Genomic DNA, 18,819 nt, shown 5'->3' on the forward strand with positions numbered 1-18,819 from the left:
CAACATGTCAGCTAACGGAAGACACAAAATAAAAACGTAGAATCCCATCAACAATCCAGTTGACACAGCAAAATCAAAATTGCTACCGGCATGTTAAACGTCTGTACAACATCCATTGGCGAACGATGACATAGTGACGTAACAAGAACGAAATTCGAGCAGTTGCGTCCACAGGATCCCTGATAGCGCGCGACGTCGACGTCGGTCGTCAGCGGCGCTTTGTCTTGTACACTGACGCTAGCAAACCGAACCACGGAGTTTGCATAACAATGCTCCGAATCTGATGCCTACATACGAAGCATCGGCTATGCATAATCTGTCTGATACGGATTTTTGAGAGGGCTACTTTCATTTACTATGCCATATTATGAAGACTCGTTTTATGTTCACAATACGAATGGGCGATCGTTGGAAATCATTTAAAATACCTACGTAATTAATTTGATTAATTTGTAGATTAACTAGCAATACAACACAACATTTTGATAACACAAAGGAATTCCATCAGGGACCAACCCGTTGCCATCCAATTCAAACTTAACTACTAATTTGTTATCGCGTTTTTTAAGTAGCTTTTGTAAGTAGGTACCTACCTACCATTTTGCACAACGTGACAATTGGAATAAAGTAAAAGGGGGTTTCTTTTGTCTTACAGTAATTAGTCTTTTACATGTCAAGCCGTGGGTTATAAATCTAACTGAGACATCGTATTTAATCTAGACCGTGATAAATCTACATGAAGCCTCTCTCTATTGTCCAAACTGGCAAATGTGTGCCCCAAAGCTAATCATCTTAAGACCCTGCCACAGTAACATTGGCTATTGTCGATCAAAATACATCCTACACAACCTACAATAACATCTTATTGCAAGTTCGGCTTTCGCATTCATGGTTCCCCTCATATGGAACAAGACGTCTCTAGTCACATAATGGTCCCATTGTCCGTCATGGAAGATTGTTATCTTGAAATCAATTCTACCTAGAACGTTAGTGGCTATAATTGATTTAAACACTACAAACTTGCCTCGTATCTAGTCTGTATCGTTTACGCTGCTTGGGTTGATTGATTAATTAAATGAGGCAGTTGATGAAGTATTGCAAACAATTAGCTGTGGTTCGTTGAGCGGATCATACGCAGATAATATAGTGCATGCTATTACGTTACAACCACTCACCTACATATAGTGCAATGATTCGAAATTCGGCCCTATTGTGTTTGGATAACTAGATAAATACCTAGTAATAGTAAGAGTTAATATATGGTTATTAAACCTATACTAAATATACTTAACTAGTTCTAATATTACAAATATGTGATTACCACTATCCTAAATTCCCATTCATGGGGCTTTCAGGTGCTTCTAAAAACGCATAAAATTTCAAATAGGGTTTTCATTTTTTCCTCCAGGGGCATCTTGGTATCAGTCAGATGCAAGCCTTGATATGCAAAGTGTGAGGCGAACGAGAGCTTTTTATATTTGCGGCTTCCACGCGGATTTGCATAATATTGCTTCCTTAACATTCCAACTGTGGTACTATGTAACATATTGTATACCTAGCGTTCGGGACTGCGGTGCCTAATAATGAGAACTCTATTCAATGAAGTAAACTTTCAAATGTCCTTAATTAAACCTAGTATTGCGTTGTTGGCTTTTTTATTAACGTTTTGTTGTTTGCAATAATGAAAATTGCTTATATTTATTACGTTAGTTATTTAATATTTACACAATTGAAAAGGAAATTAAAATTCTGCAACGATTTAGAAAACGGATGTTATAGATATAGATTTAATATAAGTATATAATCCTAATACTTACACACAATTAACTTACCATGTCAGAGAGTATTGGGATCTTCGAGGTTGACATTTTCTCGTGTTCAATTCCGTTACAGAAGTAAACACCACGCTGGAATCCAAAACACTGCAGCTATATCATGTTATTTAGTTATTCATGAATAAACCTCACGAGTATACACCTTGATATCGAGTAGGAAGCCCTTTGGGTCGATCCAAAGGCACGATGTAAGAGTCGTCGTTAATCCCTGACTCATAAGCGATATTAAACCTTTAATTAAGTCTAAGGACACTGCTCCTTATCCTGCTTATGCAATGGGTTGTGGTCAGAAGAATGATTTGATTTGTTACCCACGGCTACATTCTACCACCGCGCGCACCACTCGCCGTCGGTAGGATATTTTTCCTCATGCCCTGGTAACTAAATGGATATGCACTGTGCGGTTCACAGGAATTTCCAAGTATTTTTTAAACGTCTTACCATCAGACAGGCTGTTTACTTGTTTGCCAGTGACTTGGTTAAAAAAATATCTAATACTCTGTTATTATTTCAACGAATGCTAAAAGGAAACTCAAATACACATGTTTTCTCGAATTCCTTTATCTTAAAGTTTTATTATTCGTTCATTTTTGCCCGGCTTATCACCGGCCACTAAACAAATCTAGCAATCCACTGTATAAAATCGGCTGAATTGCTTTTTTGTCAAGTGTGAGAAGTCAATGAAGTCTGCAGCAGAAGATAGTGGGAGCTGGGCGGTGTCTGATATGTTTGGATAGTCAAATGCTATGGAAATGAGCCCGCGGGGTGCTCTGTTTTAGCACTTCTTTGAATTTGTTAAATAAAACCTTTTCGTCGTTTTGAACAGACGGAATGTTATTTTTCAAACACCCCTGATTGAAAAAAAAACTTATAACAATTTTAAGTACCTACTAACTATGCGTGTCGCCGCCCCTCTCTCCCTCACCAGGATTTCGAAAAATAAGGGCAGTATATGTATGTCCATCGCTTTGGTACAATCGAGGTTACACTTTCATTTTAAAACGACAGTCATGCTTAAATTACATGAAACTTGCATGAACATTTACGTGACATTTACATACATCTATGTCTGGTATTAGTTTTACACAATTATATTCTGGGTTCTCACTAACGTAATATGAGTGTAATTAAAATGCAACATTACAAGGTTTACCTTTTATATATGACACCGTAAGATTGTGAACCCGTTAGTTTATAATCTAACGTAGGTTAGGTTAGGTTAGATTATAATCTCCCTACCGTCAGTTTATAATGTAACTAGCGAGATTATAATATGACGAGTGTTTACAATTTTACGGTGACATATATACGAGTAGGTATATAATCCCTACTCATGTTCGATACCTCGGAAGAAAATATCTCATGCACCCATCGTAACCTTAATATCCAAAATGATCATAAATCGCAGGTCTATCACTATGTGAGGGCTGACAACCTCTCAAAATAGCACAATATTATATTATACATGACAAAATTTCTTTCTCGAAAAAGTAGCACTCGGGCTTCGAAATTAACAATAGTCCGACTTCGCTGTCACAAATGTGTCATATAAGAGCAGGTGCTCTTTTCCGTGACAGCGAGCAGAGCACGTGAAGATGACGTCATTATTTGCCCCGGGTTTATTTATTCGAAACTTGTGCCCGCTCCGGACGACCACTGTCCACTCACAACCTGTCACTGTATTTTCCTGACCCTTTATTTTCACTTGACAAGAATATTCGGAGCCGCGTCCCCTCGATATTACATTCCGATTCGACTTTTTATTCGTGATACATTTTTCCAATTGTCTCCGTGGCGCGCCGCTGCATTGCGAACTAACGGAATAGAATTTTCAAACAGTTTTGATTGATAAAGGTAGATAGATTTTCGCTTTCTTTGTTTGCGAAATTAGATTCGGGAGGTAGCGCGAAACTTCAGTTCCACTTGATTAATGGTGATTCGAGGGGATCCAAGGAAAGAAACGATTTTATGTCGCCCGGCTTTCAATAAAACACGAATTACCAAATCGTTTTCTGGCACGTTTTTTTAAATTGTATATAAAAATAACCGTATTTAGATGGACGATCGCGATATCATCCCATTTACCGAAACAACGCTCGAGCCGGGTTAATATTTGATGTGTTCTCGACTTTTCTCGAATTTAACGCGCCGATTAAACAACGCCGGGCGAAGGATTTTATGTGAATATTTAAAATGCTATATTGGTTCTATTTCGGCAAAGATACAATTGAAATTCTCATATATTAGTCATAGCATTTTTACTAATAGCTGTGATTCGGTACCAGTAGTGAAGAGATAATTGTTGGATATTTTCCCACATTTCCTTTATTTCTGCGCAAGACCTACAGTAATTTTTGGTTGATGAACAGGAGACTTTCTTGTCATATCTATATTTACTTCAAAACATTTTGTGATGTTATCTAACGACCAAATTGAAATTACGTTTATTTAAAATCTAAATAAAAACAGATAATTTTAACAGCATTTGTAAGTTTACGTTCACACGATATCGAAATGAAAATCAACGGCACCAACTAGAATTCAGCGAGTGTTAACAGACAACACACTTAGTTTAATTTGAAGGTGATTTAATTTACGGAACTCGTAAAAGACTCCTCACACTAAGAATAAGAAGTTTCCAAAGTTTACATTCACACAATCAGAAAGTGGGTTAATGAGATTCCCTCAAGAAAAACATCTCGTTAAAGCATACATTATTCAAGCTTTCGCGAAGTTATTCCGCTTTCACGCGTTCATTAGGCACGAGAACAAACTTGCGAATCCCCTAAAACGCCTGACACACCTACTTATCACCGACGCGAACTATTCCCAAGTATTCGGCCTCGTCCCGGCTACGAGCCATTATCTTGTTATTTAAATTTATCACTCAACTTTTATCCTCTAAATTTATTGTAACAGGTAATATTTCACAGGTTATTAATTACGCAGCGTCGGCATGCTCACGGTGTAACTCTTATTACATTATGTCAGTTTGCAAATTGAAAAATTCCCGGGGCGTGTGTCCCATCTCTCCGAAGTATTTTGGCAAAATTATTCTCATTCATTAAGTTGAGAAGTGGAGGGCGCGCTCGCGAGATTGTCGACGTACCATTCACTTGTGAGTAACGAGGTGACTTCCTGTTATTAGTTATGTCGGAAAATTGTTTTTCTTACGCTTTTGTGCTTCTCGCAGATAACAGGTTTCAATTATAGACGGGAATAAGACGAGCGGGCAGGCAAGTATTGGATTTACGACGATAGTTATACATAAATATATTATATCCTACTTTTTTTAATTGGAATATCCTTTGTTATTTTCCTCATCGATCAATGCTTGTTGCTAACCCGATTTTTAGGGTTCCGTACCCAAAGGGTAAAAACGGGACCCTATTACTAAGACTCCGCTGTCCGTCCGTCCGTCCGTCCGTCCGTCCGTCCGTCCGTCCGTCCGTCCGACCGTCCGTCCGTCCTTCCGTCCGTCCGTCAGTCTGTCACCAGGCTGTATCTCACGAACCGTGTAGCTATACAATTGAAATTTTCAAAGATGATGTATTTCTGTTGCCGCTATAACAACAAATACTAAAAACAGAATAAAATAAAGATTTAAGTGGGGCTCCCATACAACAAACGTGATTTTTGACCGAAGTTAAGCAACGTCGAGCGGGGTCAGTACTTGGATGGGTGACCGTTTTTTTGCTTGTTTTGCTCTATATTTTGTTGATGATGCGGAACCCTCCGTGCGCGAGTTCGACTCGCACTTGGCCGGTTTTTAAAAATAATATTTAAACAATTTACAAACTTTCTGAACGTTAATTAATTAAATAAATATATAAAGTAAATGTATCGTCTGGTGTAAGGGCCAACGAGCGAACATGCGTGTAATAGAAGGCGACCGGGGAGCGCGTGTCTCTAAGTGCCACTCCATTAATTAAAACTTATTTGTGACGGTACCTAATACGCGCTACAAAGACCCTAATTCCGAACCACATGTGAAATCACCATAACGTGAACACTGCCGTTTGAATGAACTGCTGCCAAAATCCCTCGTCGCAAATTCACTTAAACTGTGATTATAGTTAAAGCATTACTTTAGTTTTTTTTTTATAAAAATATATTTTAAGTAGGTACATGTTTTTTGAGGATTTTAAAGCTGAGTAATATAATATCATAATGTTGTGAAATATAACACGATTTTAAAAATTCTGATCACATTAGAACTGCATGCCAAATCGTTCCACACAATCATTTTCCGAACAAAGTGGTTCAGAAAATGCGTTGAAGCCTTCAATTTCGACATCCAATACAATATACGCTAGAGCTGCCGCAAAGATGGAAAATCTCTCAAAAGGATAGCGTTTAGCACGAGACAAAGACTGATTTAGATCTTATCTGGTAAAGCCCTCTGCCGGACCACTATTTACTTTTCGCAAGGGACTGCCACTGCTGCAACGGTCGACGGCCGAGCAGCTCAAAGCGGCTTGCGCCTTACGCCAGGGCTTCCGTTACGAATTTTGAATTTTACCGGAATATCAATCAACAAGATCGTGAAGAACATTCCAGGTGTGTAACATTCACATAGACAAATGTAAACTCCTTTGCGATTGTGAACGGTGGCGTTGCGTCCGCTATAAGGGCCCGGCCACATGTCAGCGGTGCGGCGCCGCCGCCGCCGCGCGGCGCGGCACCGCAGAAATCTGCGGCGCCGCAAACCGCTCTGCGGCGACGCCCGCCGCAACGCAAAATTTTGCGGTGCCGCGCTGCGGCGTCGCAAAGCGGTGCGCGGCGCCGCGCGCGGTGCCGCAAAGCGGTGAGTTTCGCCGCGCGCGGTGCCGCCGAGCGGCGTGCGGCGCCGCAGATTTCTGCGGTGCCGCGCCGGTATTTTCTTTTGTAATGATTTGCATCTTCATTCATTATACGAAGATATGGGTTCACCCAAAATTTTCTTTTCAATTGTTTTTTATTTCTGCGCCTTTTTAATAGCGCTGGCAGTACACCGAGAAATTCAGTAAAATGCTGCAAATGATGTTAAATGTTAAAGGTATGAAAATCGGTACGATTGATCTTTAGGACATTTGAAACAATTTGACCCGAAGCACCATTAAATAAAAAAAAACGAGATGAGTTATCTTTTTTTGTATGGAATTTGAAAAAAACTGTTTTGAAACCTATCGTGTGTGGTATTAAACGAAAGGGCTTTCTGAGCCGATTCCAAAAATATCATATCATTACATTTCAGTCATTTTTTTTAAATTATAATAAAAATAATTTTCAAAACATACCAAGTTTGGGCTTCTCCAGATACAATACCGTTCAATATTTTTTTGTAATATATACCTCAAATTATACCTAATATCCTCATATCTAACCCTAAGAAATCAATTTTGAAAATAATTACATGAAATATGTTTTTTTGTAATTTTCAATTTTACAAAGTGTGATCTATGAATCTCTCAATTAAATATTTAAATAGAAAGCATAAAATTAATATAAGTATAACGGTTTTTCCAGAAAGTCGCTTATATCTCGGAATCTATAAGTCGTAGTAAAAATTATCTATGTAAGAATTAACTGAAAAAACTCACCTTTTACTAAGTGCATTGCTGCCAATTTTGTAAATTGGCAGCAATGCACTTAGTACTCATCTGTCAGAGATGACAATTAAAATTAGGTTGGCAACAATGTATTTCATACAATATTTTTTAAGTGGTGATTACACGAAGTATCGTAAAAGTACCAAAAAGATATTACAAATACTTTTTTGGGGAATAGACTAAAGACTTGTCTTGACAACTATAACATAGGGGTTTAAAGGTGTGTGTACGACCTTTTAAATGACAAATAAAGGTACGGGAGTAGAAAAAATTAAAACAAATATACTAAATGTAAAAATTTTCAAAATTGCTTTATTAGAATTAGATATGAGGATTATTAGGTATAATTTGAGGTATATTTAACAAAAATAGTAGTTTATGTGACTGCTACATAATGAGAGGCATCAAAATACTAGTGTGGGTTTAAGAAACGAACGTTAGTGAGTTTCTTAATAGGATCACACGAGTTTTAATGCCTAATTATGTACAGTTACATACACTACTTTATCTAAACACATACTTAAAACTAATTAAAAGATAAACTGTACGCCAAATGACGGTGAATGAAAACTTTTTTCACGCATGTCACGCATCCATAGTTTTTTTTAATTCCTAGACAAAAGAATAGAGTTCCTATTCTCATGTCACTCGAGATCAAATATCGTGCGGTTAATATTAAAAAAACATACTAAACTGACGTTTCATATCGATAACTGTTTTAATATCTATGGATACTAGAATAGAGACCCACTTGAGTTTTGACTGCTGTTCCAAATTTAAACTCATAACGATACTAAAAATTTGTAACGTTATAACTACTTATAACATTACAGTACAAATTTTCCTACTACCACAGATAAGAAAGTTCTCATAGTAAAATTGGTTGTAATAAAGCTGGTCATTTCCTACGGTTTCTGAACGCATTATAGAGCACTAATGACATGTGTCTAGATAAAAATGTTAACGGTATTGTATCTGGAGAAACCCAAACTTGGTATGTTTTGAAAAATATTTTTTTTATAATTAAAAAAAAAATGACTGTGTGTAATGATGTGATATATTTTTGGAATCGGCTCAGAAAGCCCTTTCGTTTAATACTACACACGATAGGTTTCTAAACATTTTTTTTTTAATTTCATACAAAAAAAAGCGGCCAAGTGCGAGTCGGACTCGCCCATGAAGGGTTCCGTATTTAGGCGATTTATGACGTATAAAAAAAACTACTTACTAGATCTCGTTTAAACCAATTTTCGGTGGAAGTATACATGGTAATGTACATCATATATTTTTTTTAGTTTTATCATTCTCTTATTTTAGAAGTTACAGGGGGGGGGGACACATTTTACAACTTTGGAAGTGTCTCTCGCGCAAACTATTCAGTTTAGAAAAAAATTATATTAGAAACCTCAATATCATTTTTGAAGACCTAGACCCACACGTATGGGTTTGATGAAAAAAAAATTTTTGAGTTTCAGTTCGAAGTATGGGGAACCCCAAAAATTTATTGTTTTTTTTTTCTATTTTTGTGTGAAAATCTTAATGCGGTTCACAGAATACATCTACTTACCAAGTTTCAACAGTATAGTTCTTATAGTTTCGGAGAAAAGTGGCTGTGACATACGGACGGACAGACGGACAGACAGACAGACATGACGAATCTATAAGGGTTCCGTTTTTTGCCATTTGGCTACGGAACCCTGAAAAGATGACGTCATAACTCCTCTCGTTTTTTTATTTGTTGGTGCTTCTGGTGAAATTGTTTCAAATGTCCTAAAGATCAATCGTACCGATTTTCATACCTTTAACACCATTTGCAGCGTTTTTTGGCGAACCGCTATCGCTATAACAACAGCAAGAGCAGAACACGTGTGAAGGAATCCATGTCTGATTAAACAACTGGTAGTCGAATTTTATTCTTTACTATGCAGCGTGGCATCGCACGCGGCGCCGCACGCCGCTTGGCGGCACCGCGCGCGGCGAAACTCACCGCTTTGCGGCACCGCGCGCGGCGAAACGCACCGCTTTGCGGCACCGCGCGCGGCGCCGCGCACCGCTTTGCGGCGCCGCAGCGCGGCACCGCAAAATTTTGCGTTGCGGCGGGCGTCGCCGCAGATTTCTGCGGTGCCGCGCCGCGCGGCGGCGGCGGCGCCGCACCGCTGACATGTGGCCGGGCCCTAAGTGCCCTGGGCCATAATCCCCAAGTATTCTGTTGAACATGTGTTGTACGTGCTACCGCTGCCGTTTAACGAAAATTCCTCCTTATAATTTCCCATTACTTAACTCGGCGTAATGAAGTTTATTCGTCGCTACTTCATTGTGAGTCGTTCGTAGCGAAGGCGGCGAGGAATGTAATCAGTTGCGAACTAATATCGTGTCGTTTGCACTTTGGGAAGCCCCCCTCGCGTATGGAAAGGCCTCGTTTGAACCGCCGTTAGTTCTTTTGATTGCTGCCTCTTCTCTTCTCCTTGTCGAATTAAAGCGAAAGTCGCGCGTGGGTAATTTTGGGAAAATTAAAGGACCGTTTCATTTTCGTCGATGGCCCTTTTCAGTTAATATTAGTATGATTGTGGATGCTCCTTTAAGAAGGTGATCTTGTTGAGAAATGTTAAATAATAATATAGCTTGTGATAAAACGAAGAGTCGCACTATTTAGAGGTTAATAAACGCCTACAGCGATCTTAAACGACAGACAGACTATCATAAAAATAACGTTTTACATATGATTTTAAATTACACAATATGACGCGAGCAAAAATATCGAAAGCTCAAGTAACTAACTCCGAACAGGTTTTTAGGAATACAACAAAAACAGCCTGTTAGTCTAGTAGATAATTACTCTGTTAACCAACCTAGGTTCGAATGCCAGTAAAAGTATTTACTTGCGTATTTGTCACGAATTTTTATTCCCAAGAAAAGAATGTTTTTATATAACTAAACGAAATGCTAAATAAGTACGTATGTTTATTTGGACGGCTTCTGATTTCTCATAATCTATTATACTATACGCTCTTTTGAATGAAAAGATTTCGTAAAGAATGATATAATACGTACTTTACTGTGAGTGACTTAAGCAACACCCTCAAAGAAAATGCAAAACATATCCGGTAGGAACGAAGCCGAAGCATGATATAGCGTGCGGTACGTTCAAGTTCACGCAAAATGTAAAATAGGAATTTTAAACTTTATACAGATAGGGATAGAGTTGAAACTCTTTCGCAAGATTGGCGCGGAATACTATGATTAATGCATTTTAAGGAACGTTTTAGTTGCAATAGAAGACTTTGACTTGCGGAGCGTGACTGCGCAGTGCGATGCTGCGAGGATTATGCCTTCTACTACGTCGAACGTAAACCAAACTTCGTTTTTAAAGTTAAATGGTGAACGAGTCTATAAAATACAAGGGAGCGTAAGAGCGAATAATTTTACGTGTAAAATAAAATAATATTATTATGAGGTCAATACGGATTTTAAGTGTGGCGATACGAGTACCCAAGTTTGGCTGACTTTCACATAGTTTATCTATTATTAGTTTTTATTGAGAGTTCATACATTTGTTCCTTGCTTTTTTCATTTAATGGCAAATGCCTGATCTAGATATAAACACTAATCAATGTGTAAACAAACAGACCCCAATGTGAAGGCCAGCCACACTTAGCCTGCAGCTACTGTTATCCGTATGGCGTTATTTTATGAGTTAACTAAAAGCATTTTTTACGATTAGTTTAATATAAGTATGTAGTTTGCATCTAATAAAATCGAATCTCTATGCTATTACATTTGTACAATATTTACAATATTGTTCAATACAATTCTTACAGACATAATAAATTCATTTTTTGGCATTATGGATTTCACTTATTCAGAATGCAAGTATAATTTAAATAATTCTATACTCCGTTTAAATTTTCGTTTTAATTTTTTTCTTTTGTATAGAATTGCCTATTTTTGTATTTAATGCCATACGATTAAATAAATTCTATACTCCATACTTGTTACAAAATGCTTTCAAAACTTGTGTACCTATACAATGTTACTTTACAAAAGAATCCCATTTGTTAATCTCGCAAAACTTCGAGCTTATCAGGTATAAGGTAAATTGCACAAACATTCCAACAAAAGATATCAGAGGGTGGCATACACAAAACACAACAATAAAGTTGGCCGGAACCGCTGACCATCGCAAAAAGCGCATCGTCCGCGGCGTTCAGCACAATACCAACTTAAATTGTTCGTGAAAGCGTTATGCACTCTACGGTTTCAATTTCCTCGCGAACTAGCTATTGCAGATGTTCGGACGACACTCATAAATATGATTTGAAAATCGTTTTATGTATAAGTCATAAACTTTTATCTTTCCAGCCAACGCTCAGGCTCTCGTTTTAAACGGTTCCAGTTAGTTTCCTGCACAAAAGCTGCAGACGTTTTAATATCTGACTGTCTGGTAGGTTGGATATCTACTGGTGTAAATTTCGTTGAAGCAAAACGGCCCTCAAGCACGCCACCTCTGCCGGTCAAATAATGCTGTCCTAATGGGTAGCTATTGCTAATGTATTTCGGAGAAACGTCGCAGGCTTCGCGTTAACCCGGCTGAGGTTTCGACCTTCTCTCTCGAAGAGCGGGTCGGTGCCACGGAGGTGTCTGGCTCGCTTTACCTCTCCGGTTTATTAAAACGCGTTAATTTTGTGTTAGGTGTTTTACATAAACGGCATGCAACAGGCAAGGCAGTACGGTTGTAATGTAGATGTTAATTTTGTTTGTATAATTATGTCATATGGTGTAATAATCGGGGTTTAACTCGAGTTTACTTCTCAAGCTCCCATTTTTTTAAACATTTTACTATAAAAGTAAAATACATAGTTATAAAACAAAGCTCGTGTCGGTCGCGGATAAATCCCCGTAACTCCAAAAGTGCAGCACCCTAGAAGATGACATTGCAACCTTAAAAAAATGACATCAGAAACTTCTTCAGTGTATACGAGTATGGTTCAGCAGTTTTAGTGACAGCTTACTACAAGGGAAAGCAATCAAGTTCAAACGTAAAGAATAATGTTCTGTGTGTGCGCTTGTAATTCCTATCCATTAATCCAGGATGGGAGCCCTCCGCTACCCACCACGAATTAATTACATTGCCTACTGGATTTTGAGTGTCTGAAAACTAAACATTCAAAGCTGAAGTAGGGCTTTAGTGGAAATTTATTACTATGAATGCCATTTGTATTCACATTAATTACGGCAATATTTTCGTTCCTATTAAGTGGGACAATCTAAAAATTAAAGTTTAATTATAAAACCACAATGAGCTAATTTAAATTGTTGATAACCCCACAACGATCTCTCTCGTGCCCGGGCATAAAACATAATAATTTATATCAATTGCAATATCACATTTTCAAAATTATTTGTCACCGAATGTACGTCATAAAATAATTAAGCAACAAAACATCAATATTTATTTAATCCACTGATGGTATTTCAATTAATTAAAATATCCTGTTAATACAGAACATGTTTATTTTGTGGTGCAGAATTAACAGTGGTTTCATTTCACCCATTATGTGAGGGAGTTGAATAAGAAATACGATACAACACTTTATCTGATTTCTCTAAAACATACCGAAACATGTTCTTTTGTTGACTAAGTATTTGAAAACGTAATTAACATCATCTATAATATCTATACCGGGTGTAGCCTACAGGTAATACGAGCAAAAAAATTAACTGTAGGGTGTACTCCTCAAACTGACCAACAAAAATAACTTGTGTTTTGATTTTTATTACACTTTAAAGTTTTTTCTGAGATGCAATGTATCGCGAATTTTGTTATGTTTAAGGCGTGACAAGCAACGTCAATCACAATGATAATGGCGTACATTGAAGATAATATTTATTTTGTATGAAAAATAGGAAGTCTTAAGTACCCTCACATGGGATAAGGGTGTTGTACGAGGCGACTAAGTCCACAAACGAAGCAAAAAGCTGTTTCGTCACAGGGGAGATGGACCTCTTAGCATTGGCTTGCAATCCATCTAGGAGAAGGATAGTCCAAAATTAAATCCCGGAATGGAGTTACCGTAAGGCGCGAGTAGGGTCCAACCTGTAATAAGCGGCAGATTCCTGCAGCCGACCTGTCTCCACATGTATTGGCTCGCCTTTCCTGTGGGTTAAGACAGTGAAGCCGAGAGGGTAATGCAGGTGCTGGGCATCCCTGCGTTTCCTTAATTCCGTCCGGATATAGTCTGGATAGGTCATTGTCTCTCCGATTTGCACCATAAATCGTCTGCAATAGACGCAAAGGCCAAGGCCAATGGGTAAGTTTTCATTATTATTAAAAGTCGCTGAACAAATGTTGGTCAGTTTGAAACAAGAAAACAAGAGAACAAGAAAAGTAATAATAATAATAAATAATTTTACGAACATGCCTCCAAAATTTCACGAGAATGACACGCAATTCAAATGTAAACTAACAGTTAAAAAAATTAAAGATCAGTATCGTATCGCTGTGACATCTTATACCTAAGCATTGTTCGAATTGGGCCGTACGGAGGTTAATTCAAACTTACATTTTGACATCAAAATGATACAAATTATGCCAGTTGCGCGTGCATATAATAGTATTATGCCCGTAATATGTATTGGCACGATCAAGACGTACGTGCGATTGACATCATTTAGATATCAGATACAAAATAAACAAATGATTTAAGTAGAAGGGTGTCACTTTTATATCCAATAAAATGCCAACCATTGTGTTCTATTTTAGATTTTAGAAACCTAAATGAAATAAAGCCACAATATACATGTTGGACTTTGTGTCTGATAGTTGCGACATTACTGTGTTTACAAACTGTTAATCAATCAAGTGTCTTGATCTAACACTCAATGTTGCCACTCTTCAGTTACTGCCACAAGCGATGGTTGTACACGCAAATACTGTATACATAATCAATAAACCGGAATATGGACGGGCTAATGTAATTATTAACTAAGTATACACATGGCCTCTATCGCGGTATCCTTGTACACAATCGACAAACAATGCTCGATGCAGACTGCAAACAAATAAATATAGGGATGAATTATTTGATGAGCTACAATAGCTACATGAACTGCTACGAGTGTATACGTTTGTATTACGCCGTTTTTAAGACAGAGTAGGAAAGTGAGTTAGATTATATTTTCTTGACCATTGTTAGTGTCAACCACTAGGTCATGAGTCGTGCGCTTTCTATTTTATTGATTACTCAAAGGTTAACTGGAAGAGATCCCTCAAAGGGATAAGTTCGCCTTTGTACTTCTTACTAATTGTATGTTATTTTTAATATGTCTTTTTGTACAATAAAGAGTTTACTACTACTACTACTACTACTACTACTACATTACAGTAACTTTGTGATTAGAAGAATATTTTGAAGTCCTTTGAATTAACCTTATCTCGGAATTAATCTTGGCTGTATCCTTTTAGCCTTATCCACCGAAGGCGCAACCTGAAATTCTGAAATTTAACTACGTCATGACGTTAGAAATAGAAACATACCTCTTTGTCATCTATAAACCTGTTACAGTCGTTTACAGTGTGTTTTGCAACACTTCAAAAGCTACCAGCTTCTGTAGTATGGAGTTTCGTATCATAGGTATTTTGATATGTGGTTCAAGTGCTTAACGTGTATTCCTAGTTCGAAATCCTCGCAAACAACGGCACAAGTTCGAGTGCATCACAATCACAATAAGACATACCTTACAGACAAGTTACCGCAGTTATATGACGTCACATAATATATCATCCGTCGTCTACGACGACAAAGGTCGTAGTTTATCAGACACCAGCCTGAAGCACAATGCAATAGCTGCGAAGCCAAACTTGTTAACTACACAAGCATAAGACGCGAGGGTTCTGTGCTCCTAATACTAGGGTAGTAGGCTGCTAATAAACATAGATACAGGGCGTGTGTCGCAACAGATAAGCTCAGTCGCAGCGACACGACAACAAGCTGCACTCCCTTCCCATCTTGGCCAACCTAGATAGATAACTGAGACGAGTTCATTATATAAAATTATACGAAAATGCAGTGAAACGGTGCAGCGCTGAGATTAGGCCGTCTAAATTCGAGCTTAAATTTTAATCGCCAGTTAAAGCTTACGTGAACGGAATTTGTGAAAAGCTCCTCTTTATTGAACACTTTGGTGCTATACTTAAAATGTTTGCGAGTACGTGACAGGTATACTTAGGTAGTAGGCGATAGGCAGATTTGGAGCGAGTTTGAAGGGCAAGAGTAAATTGCTGTGGAGTTAGAGAATAATGTTTATCATCCCTTCAGAGTATTTTGTCGAAGCATACACGAACCGGGTAAAATTTTAATATTATGAAAAAAAAACCTATAAAACCAGCATATTTAGGTACTGCAGTGTTGAAATGTAGTTTAAAAATATTCTTTATTGATACCGGCATTGTTTACTTATGTATATTTGTATAGGTACAGACAATTTATTGCTCATTGTGACTAAAATCGTCCAATTGCCCGTAACAAATACAGAAATGAAGTACGCAATGATTATGGTAAATTTTCAATAGTTTAAAAACTATAACTCTGAAAAACTTATATGAAAATCAAACGCACTGTTTCTTAAATAAGCCCGGAATGTTTATATTGCAAAGTATTTTATTAAATTATAATTATATTATATTTAAAAAAATCTGTTTACATTTAAAAAAATCAGGTTTTTTTCATGTTTACATTCCATAGTCCACCATTTAAGTAGGTACCTTTTTTTGATGTGCAATAAAGTTTAAAATAAATAAATAAAATTTTCATTATAATTATAGGTAGGCTATCTGGCTTCCCGTACCAAATACAAAGGACTATAATACATATTACCTGTTTAAATGTTAATATAGCCCCTGTTATAACTTTTTATTTTAATTAGTTTTCTCCATTTATTAGACAGAACACTCTTAGATAACGTTCGAAATAAGCAATCTTTAAAAAAATACAAAATAACCCAATACTGAAAATTAGAAGTTCAGAACATAATGGTGCAAGAGGGCCGATCAAGAATCATGGGCTGTTTTTCAGTGGGCCTTATTTTTACACAGCTACACCACCGGCCGGCATCGAACGGATTCTAATCAATTTAATTTATCAGGGATCCCCGGAGGCGGCGATTCGTTTCATTTAATGCACGTATTTTGCGGCAGGGCTGATTGTTTTGAACCATTCGGCTGTACGGTCCATTTAGATTAATTATTGGATTACTTACTTAATTTCGCTCCGGATTATGTGGGTAATACTTGCACAGTACCGTTCACAATGGTGAATGCATTTGAAAACTGCTAGCATTTACGCGCCGCGCCGTTTGCCCAAATTGTACCGGCATTAAATCATATTCCGTTCAACTGCGTAATCCAATAGCGAGTTAATTACATCTAACTAATACAAATTGAAAAGGTGACCACGTCAACCCCAGAACTGTAACGGGAGAGGCCGTAAGAAGTATTAATTATCGTCAAGATTAAATAAGAAAAGCGGCAATCGAAGACCGAAATAAGGGTGGAATTACGACAGCGGCGGCATTTGTCCCGGCAACTAATAAAGGAGACAATATTGCACTCGATACGTATAAATGTGCGAGCAACATTTGGGGCGTGATATTAATTCCGCCGGTAATTGCTATCGGCTCCCTCTGAAGCTGCAGCCGTGAGCCATGAATACGGGAGTTACCGCTATTTGTTCCTGACGTTGCGGTTTGGGCTTTTGCCTCTACCCCGTCCTATATTTATTTTCTTGGAGTTTTGTCCAAACACAATAGCCGACTGGATTATCGGACTCATTTCGATAGTTCGGCCCTAACCTAACGCCGCGGAAAACAATAGACTCATTTGAAATAACTCTAGTGCGGGTTGGGCGTATTAATGAACTTTTGTCCAATAATTGTATTTAGCAATGGCGGAAAATGAATCAATGGTTAGTAAATATTGCTCTGTATATCATTATTTGACATGCCTAACCTACTATCGTATTCTTAAAAAATATATATGAAGTAAAATTTGCTACTAGAGTTGCTACATAATATTTGGCCATTCTTAACAATAAGGCTTCAATTGGCTTGTTTCTTTCTGATTTGTGAGGAGTGGCCAATTACGATGTAGTAGCCAATAACTATAGCAGTCACCCTATTGCTATTTTGCTACTAGAAAAGGGTTGGTCTCGGACTGTCTAGAACACAAAATGACTACAATTATTTAGACCTTTATTTACCTACATTTTGTCGGTTTATCTTTACGTTAGCGATGTCGATGGAGCCCCGCTGCCGCGGGGCTCCTATGTCTGTGCGGTTTGGCCTTCGGCCATTTGAAGATACCTAACGAACCTAACCTACCTATATGTGGTCATTTTGTGTTCTAGACCGTTTGCGATGTAGACTAAAAGAGATATAGGCAAAATATTACACTAGTCAAATCTAGAAAAAACCTAGAAAAATCCTCATGTAGAGGTCAAACATTGTGTACGTACTAAAAATTAAAAAGAGAAATGTGTGATTTATTTGCAATTGCGTCAACAGGCACGGGTAGCCACAACCGGACTCGTAGTTATAACAAGATAACTAGTGGAGCTGCAGTATCAAAATCTCGCCATCCATAAATTAAGGGCGCGGTTACGCTTGCTACCGACTGAGCCGTTTAAGCTCCATTGTGCATAACCGAAGAGGGACAGGAAACCACAACACAGCTCCCGCTGAACTGACGCTAGTGATTCACTTAATAGTAATGATAATTTAGATATGTATAATCAAATAAAAAAAAAAAAGTTCGACACAAAGTTACAGTAACAGATCCGCAAAATCTTCAAAAGATTTAATGATAGATTCAAGTGAATTGAGGTGTTCCTATAGCAAGTGGATGAAAATAAGGCATCGTCTCCTTAAAGATAAGTAGGGCGTAACTCTATGCGGTAACAGGCCTCTCCACTCGGAGCTACCGTAGTGCTACCATGTACCCCTGAGCCCCGACGTGTCTTATATCGATGAGAAGATCAGAGGAGATAAGGTAGATCGAAAGGCCGGCGGTGGGTCACCAGTTGTTGGTCGCAGTGCACATAGGCGGCATGATGCGCGGTGCGAACGGAGGTTCTCGTTATTTTCAATTTCCCAACACGAGCGCCCTTCTCTAGATGTTTTTGTATACGAATATGAGTGCCGAGTGTATTAAGTAATGAATCTTATAAAGACCTGCCTGATTTAATACGGTTTCGAGGGTGTATACGACTGTGATGCGAGCATTTTTGAAAAAGGGTCGTAACCCAATTTGGGTTAACTTTTTAGATTGAAAATTTATATACCTTAATGGAATAGAGATAGGCATAAGTCAAAAGCCAAAGTGGATGAAGTTTGCCACAAAC

At 37.9% G+C, this 18,819-nt stretch overlaps 1 protein-coding gene across 5 annotated transcripts in view; it reads left to right on the forward strand.

Moving 5' to 3' along the window:
• The window catches only part of LOC134648953 (RNA-binding protein Musashi homolog Rbp6), a 574,404-nt gene that overhangs the window by 238,122 nt on the left and 317,463 nt on the right, over positions 1-18,819 (forward strand). The gene's annotated exons all lie outside the window — the stretch shown is intronic.

The sequence above is a fragment of the Cydia amplana genome, chromosome 6 (genome assembly GCF_948474715.1).
Source record: "Cydia amplana chromosome 6, ilCydAmpl1.1, whole genome shotgun sequence".
In the NCBI taxonomy this organism is placed as follows: Eukaryota; Metazoa; Arthropoda; class Insecta; order Lepidoptera; family Tortricidae; genus Cydia; species Cydia amplana.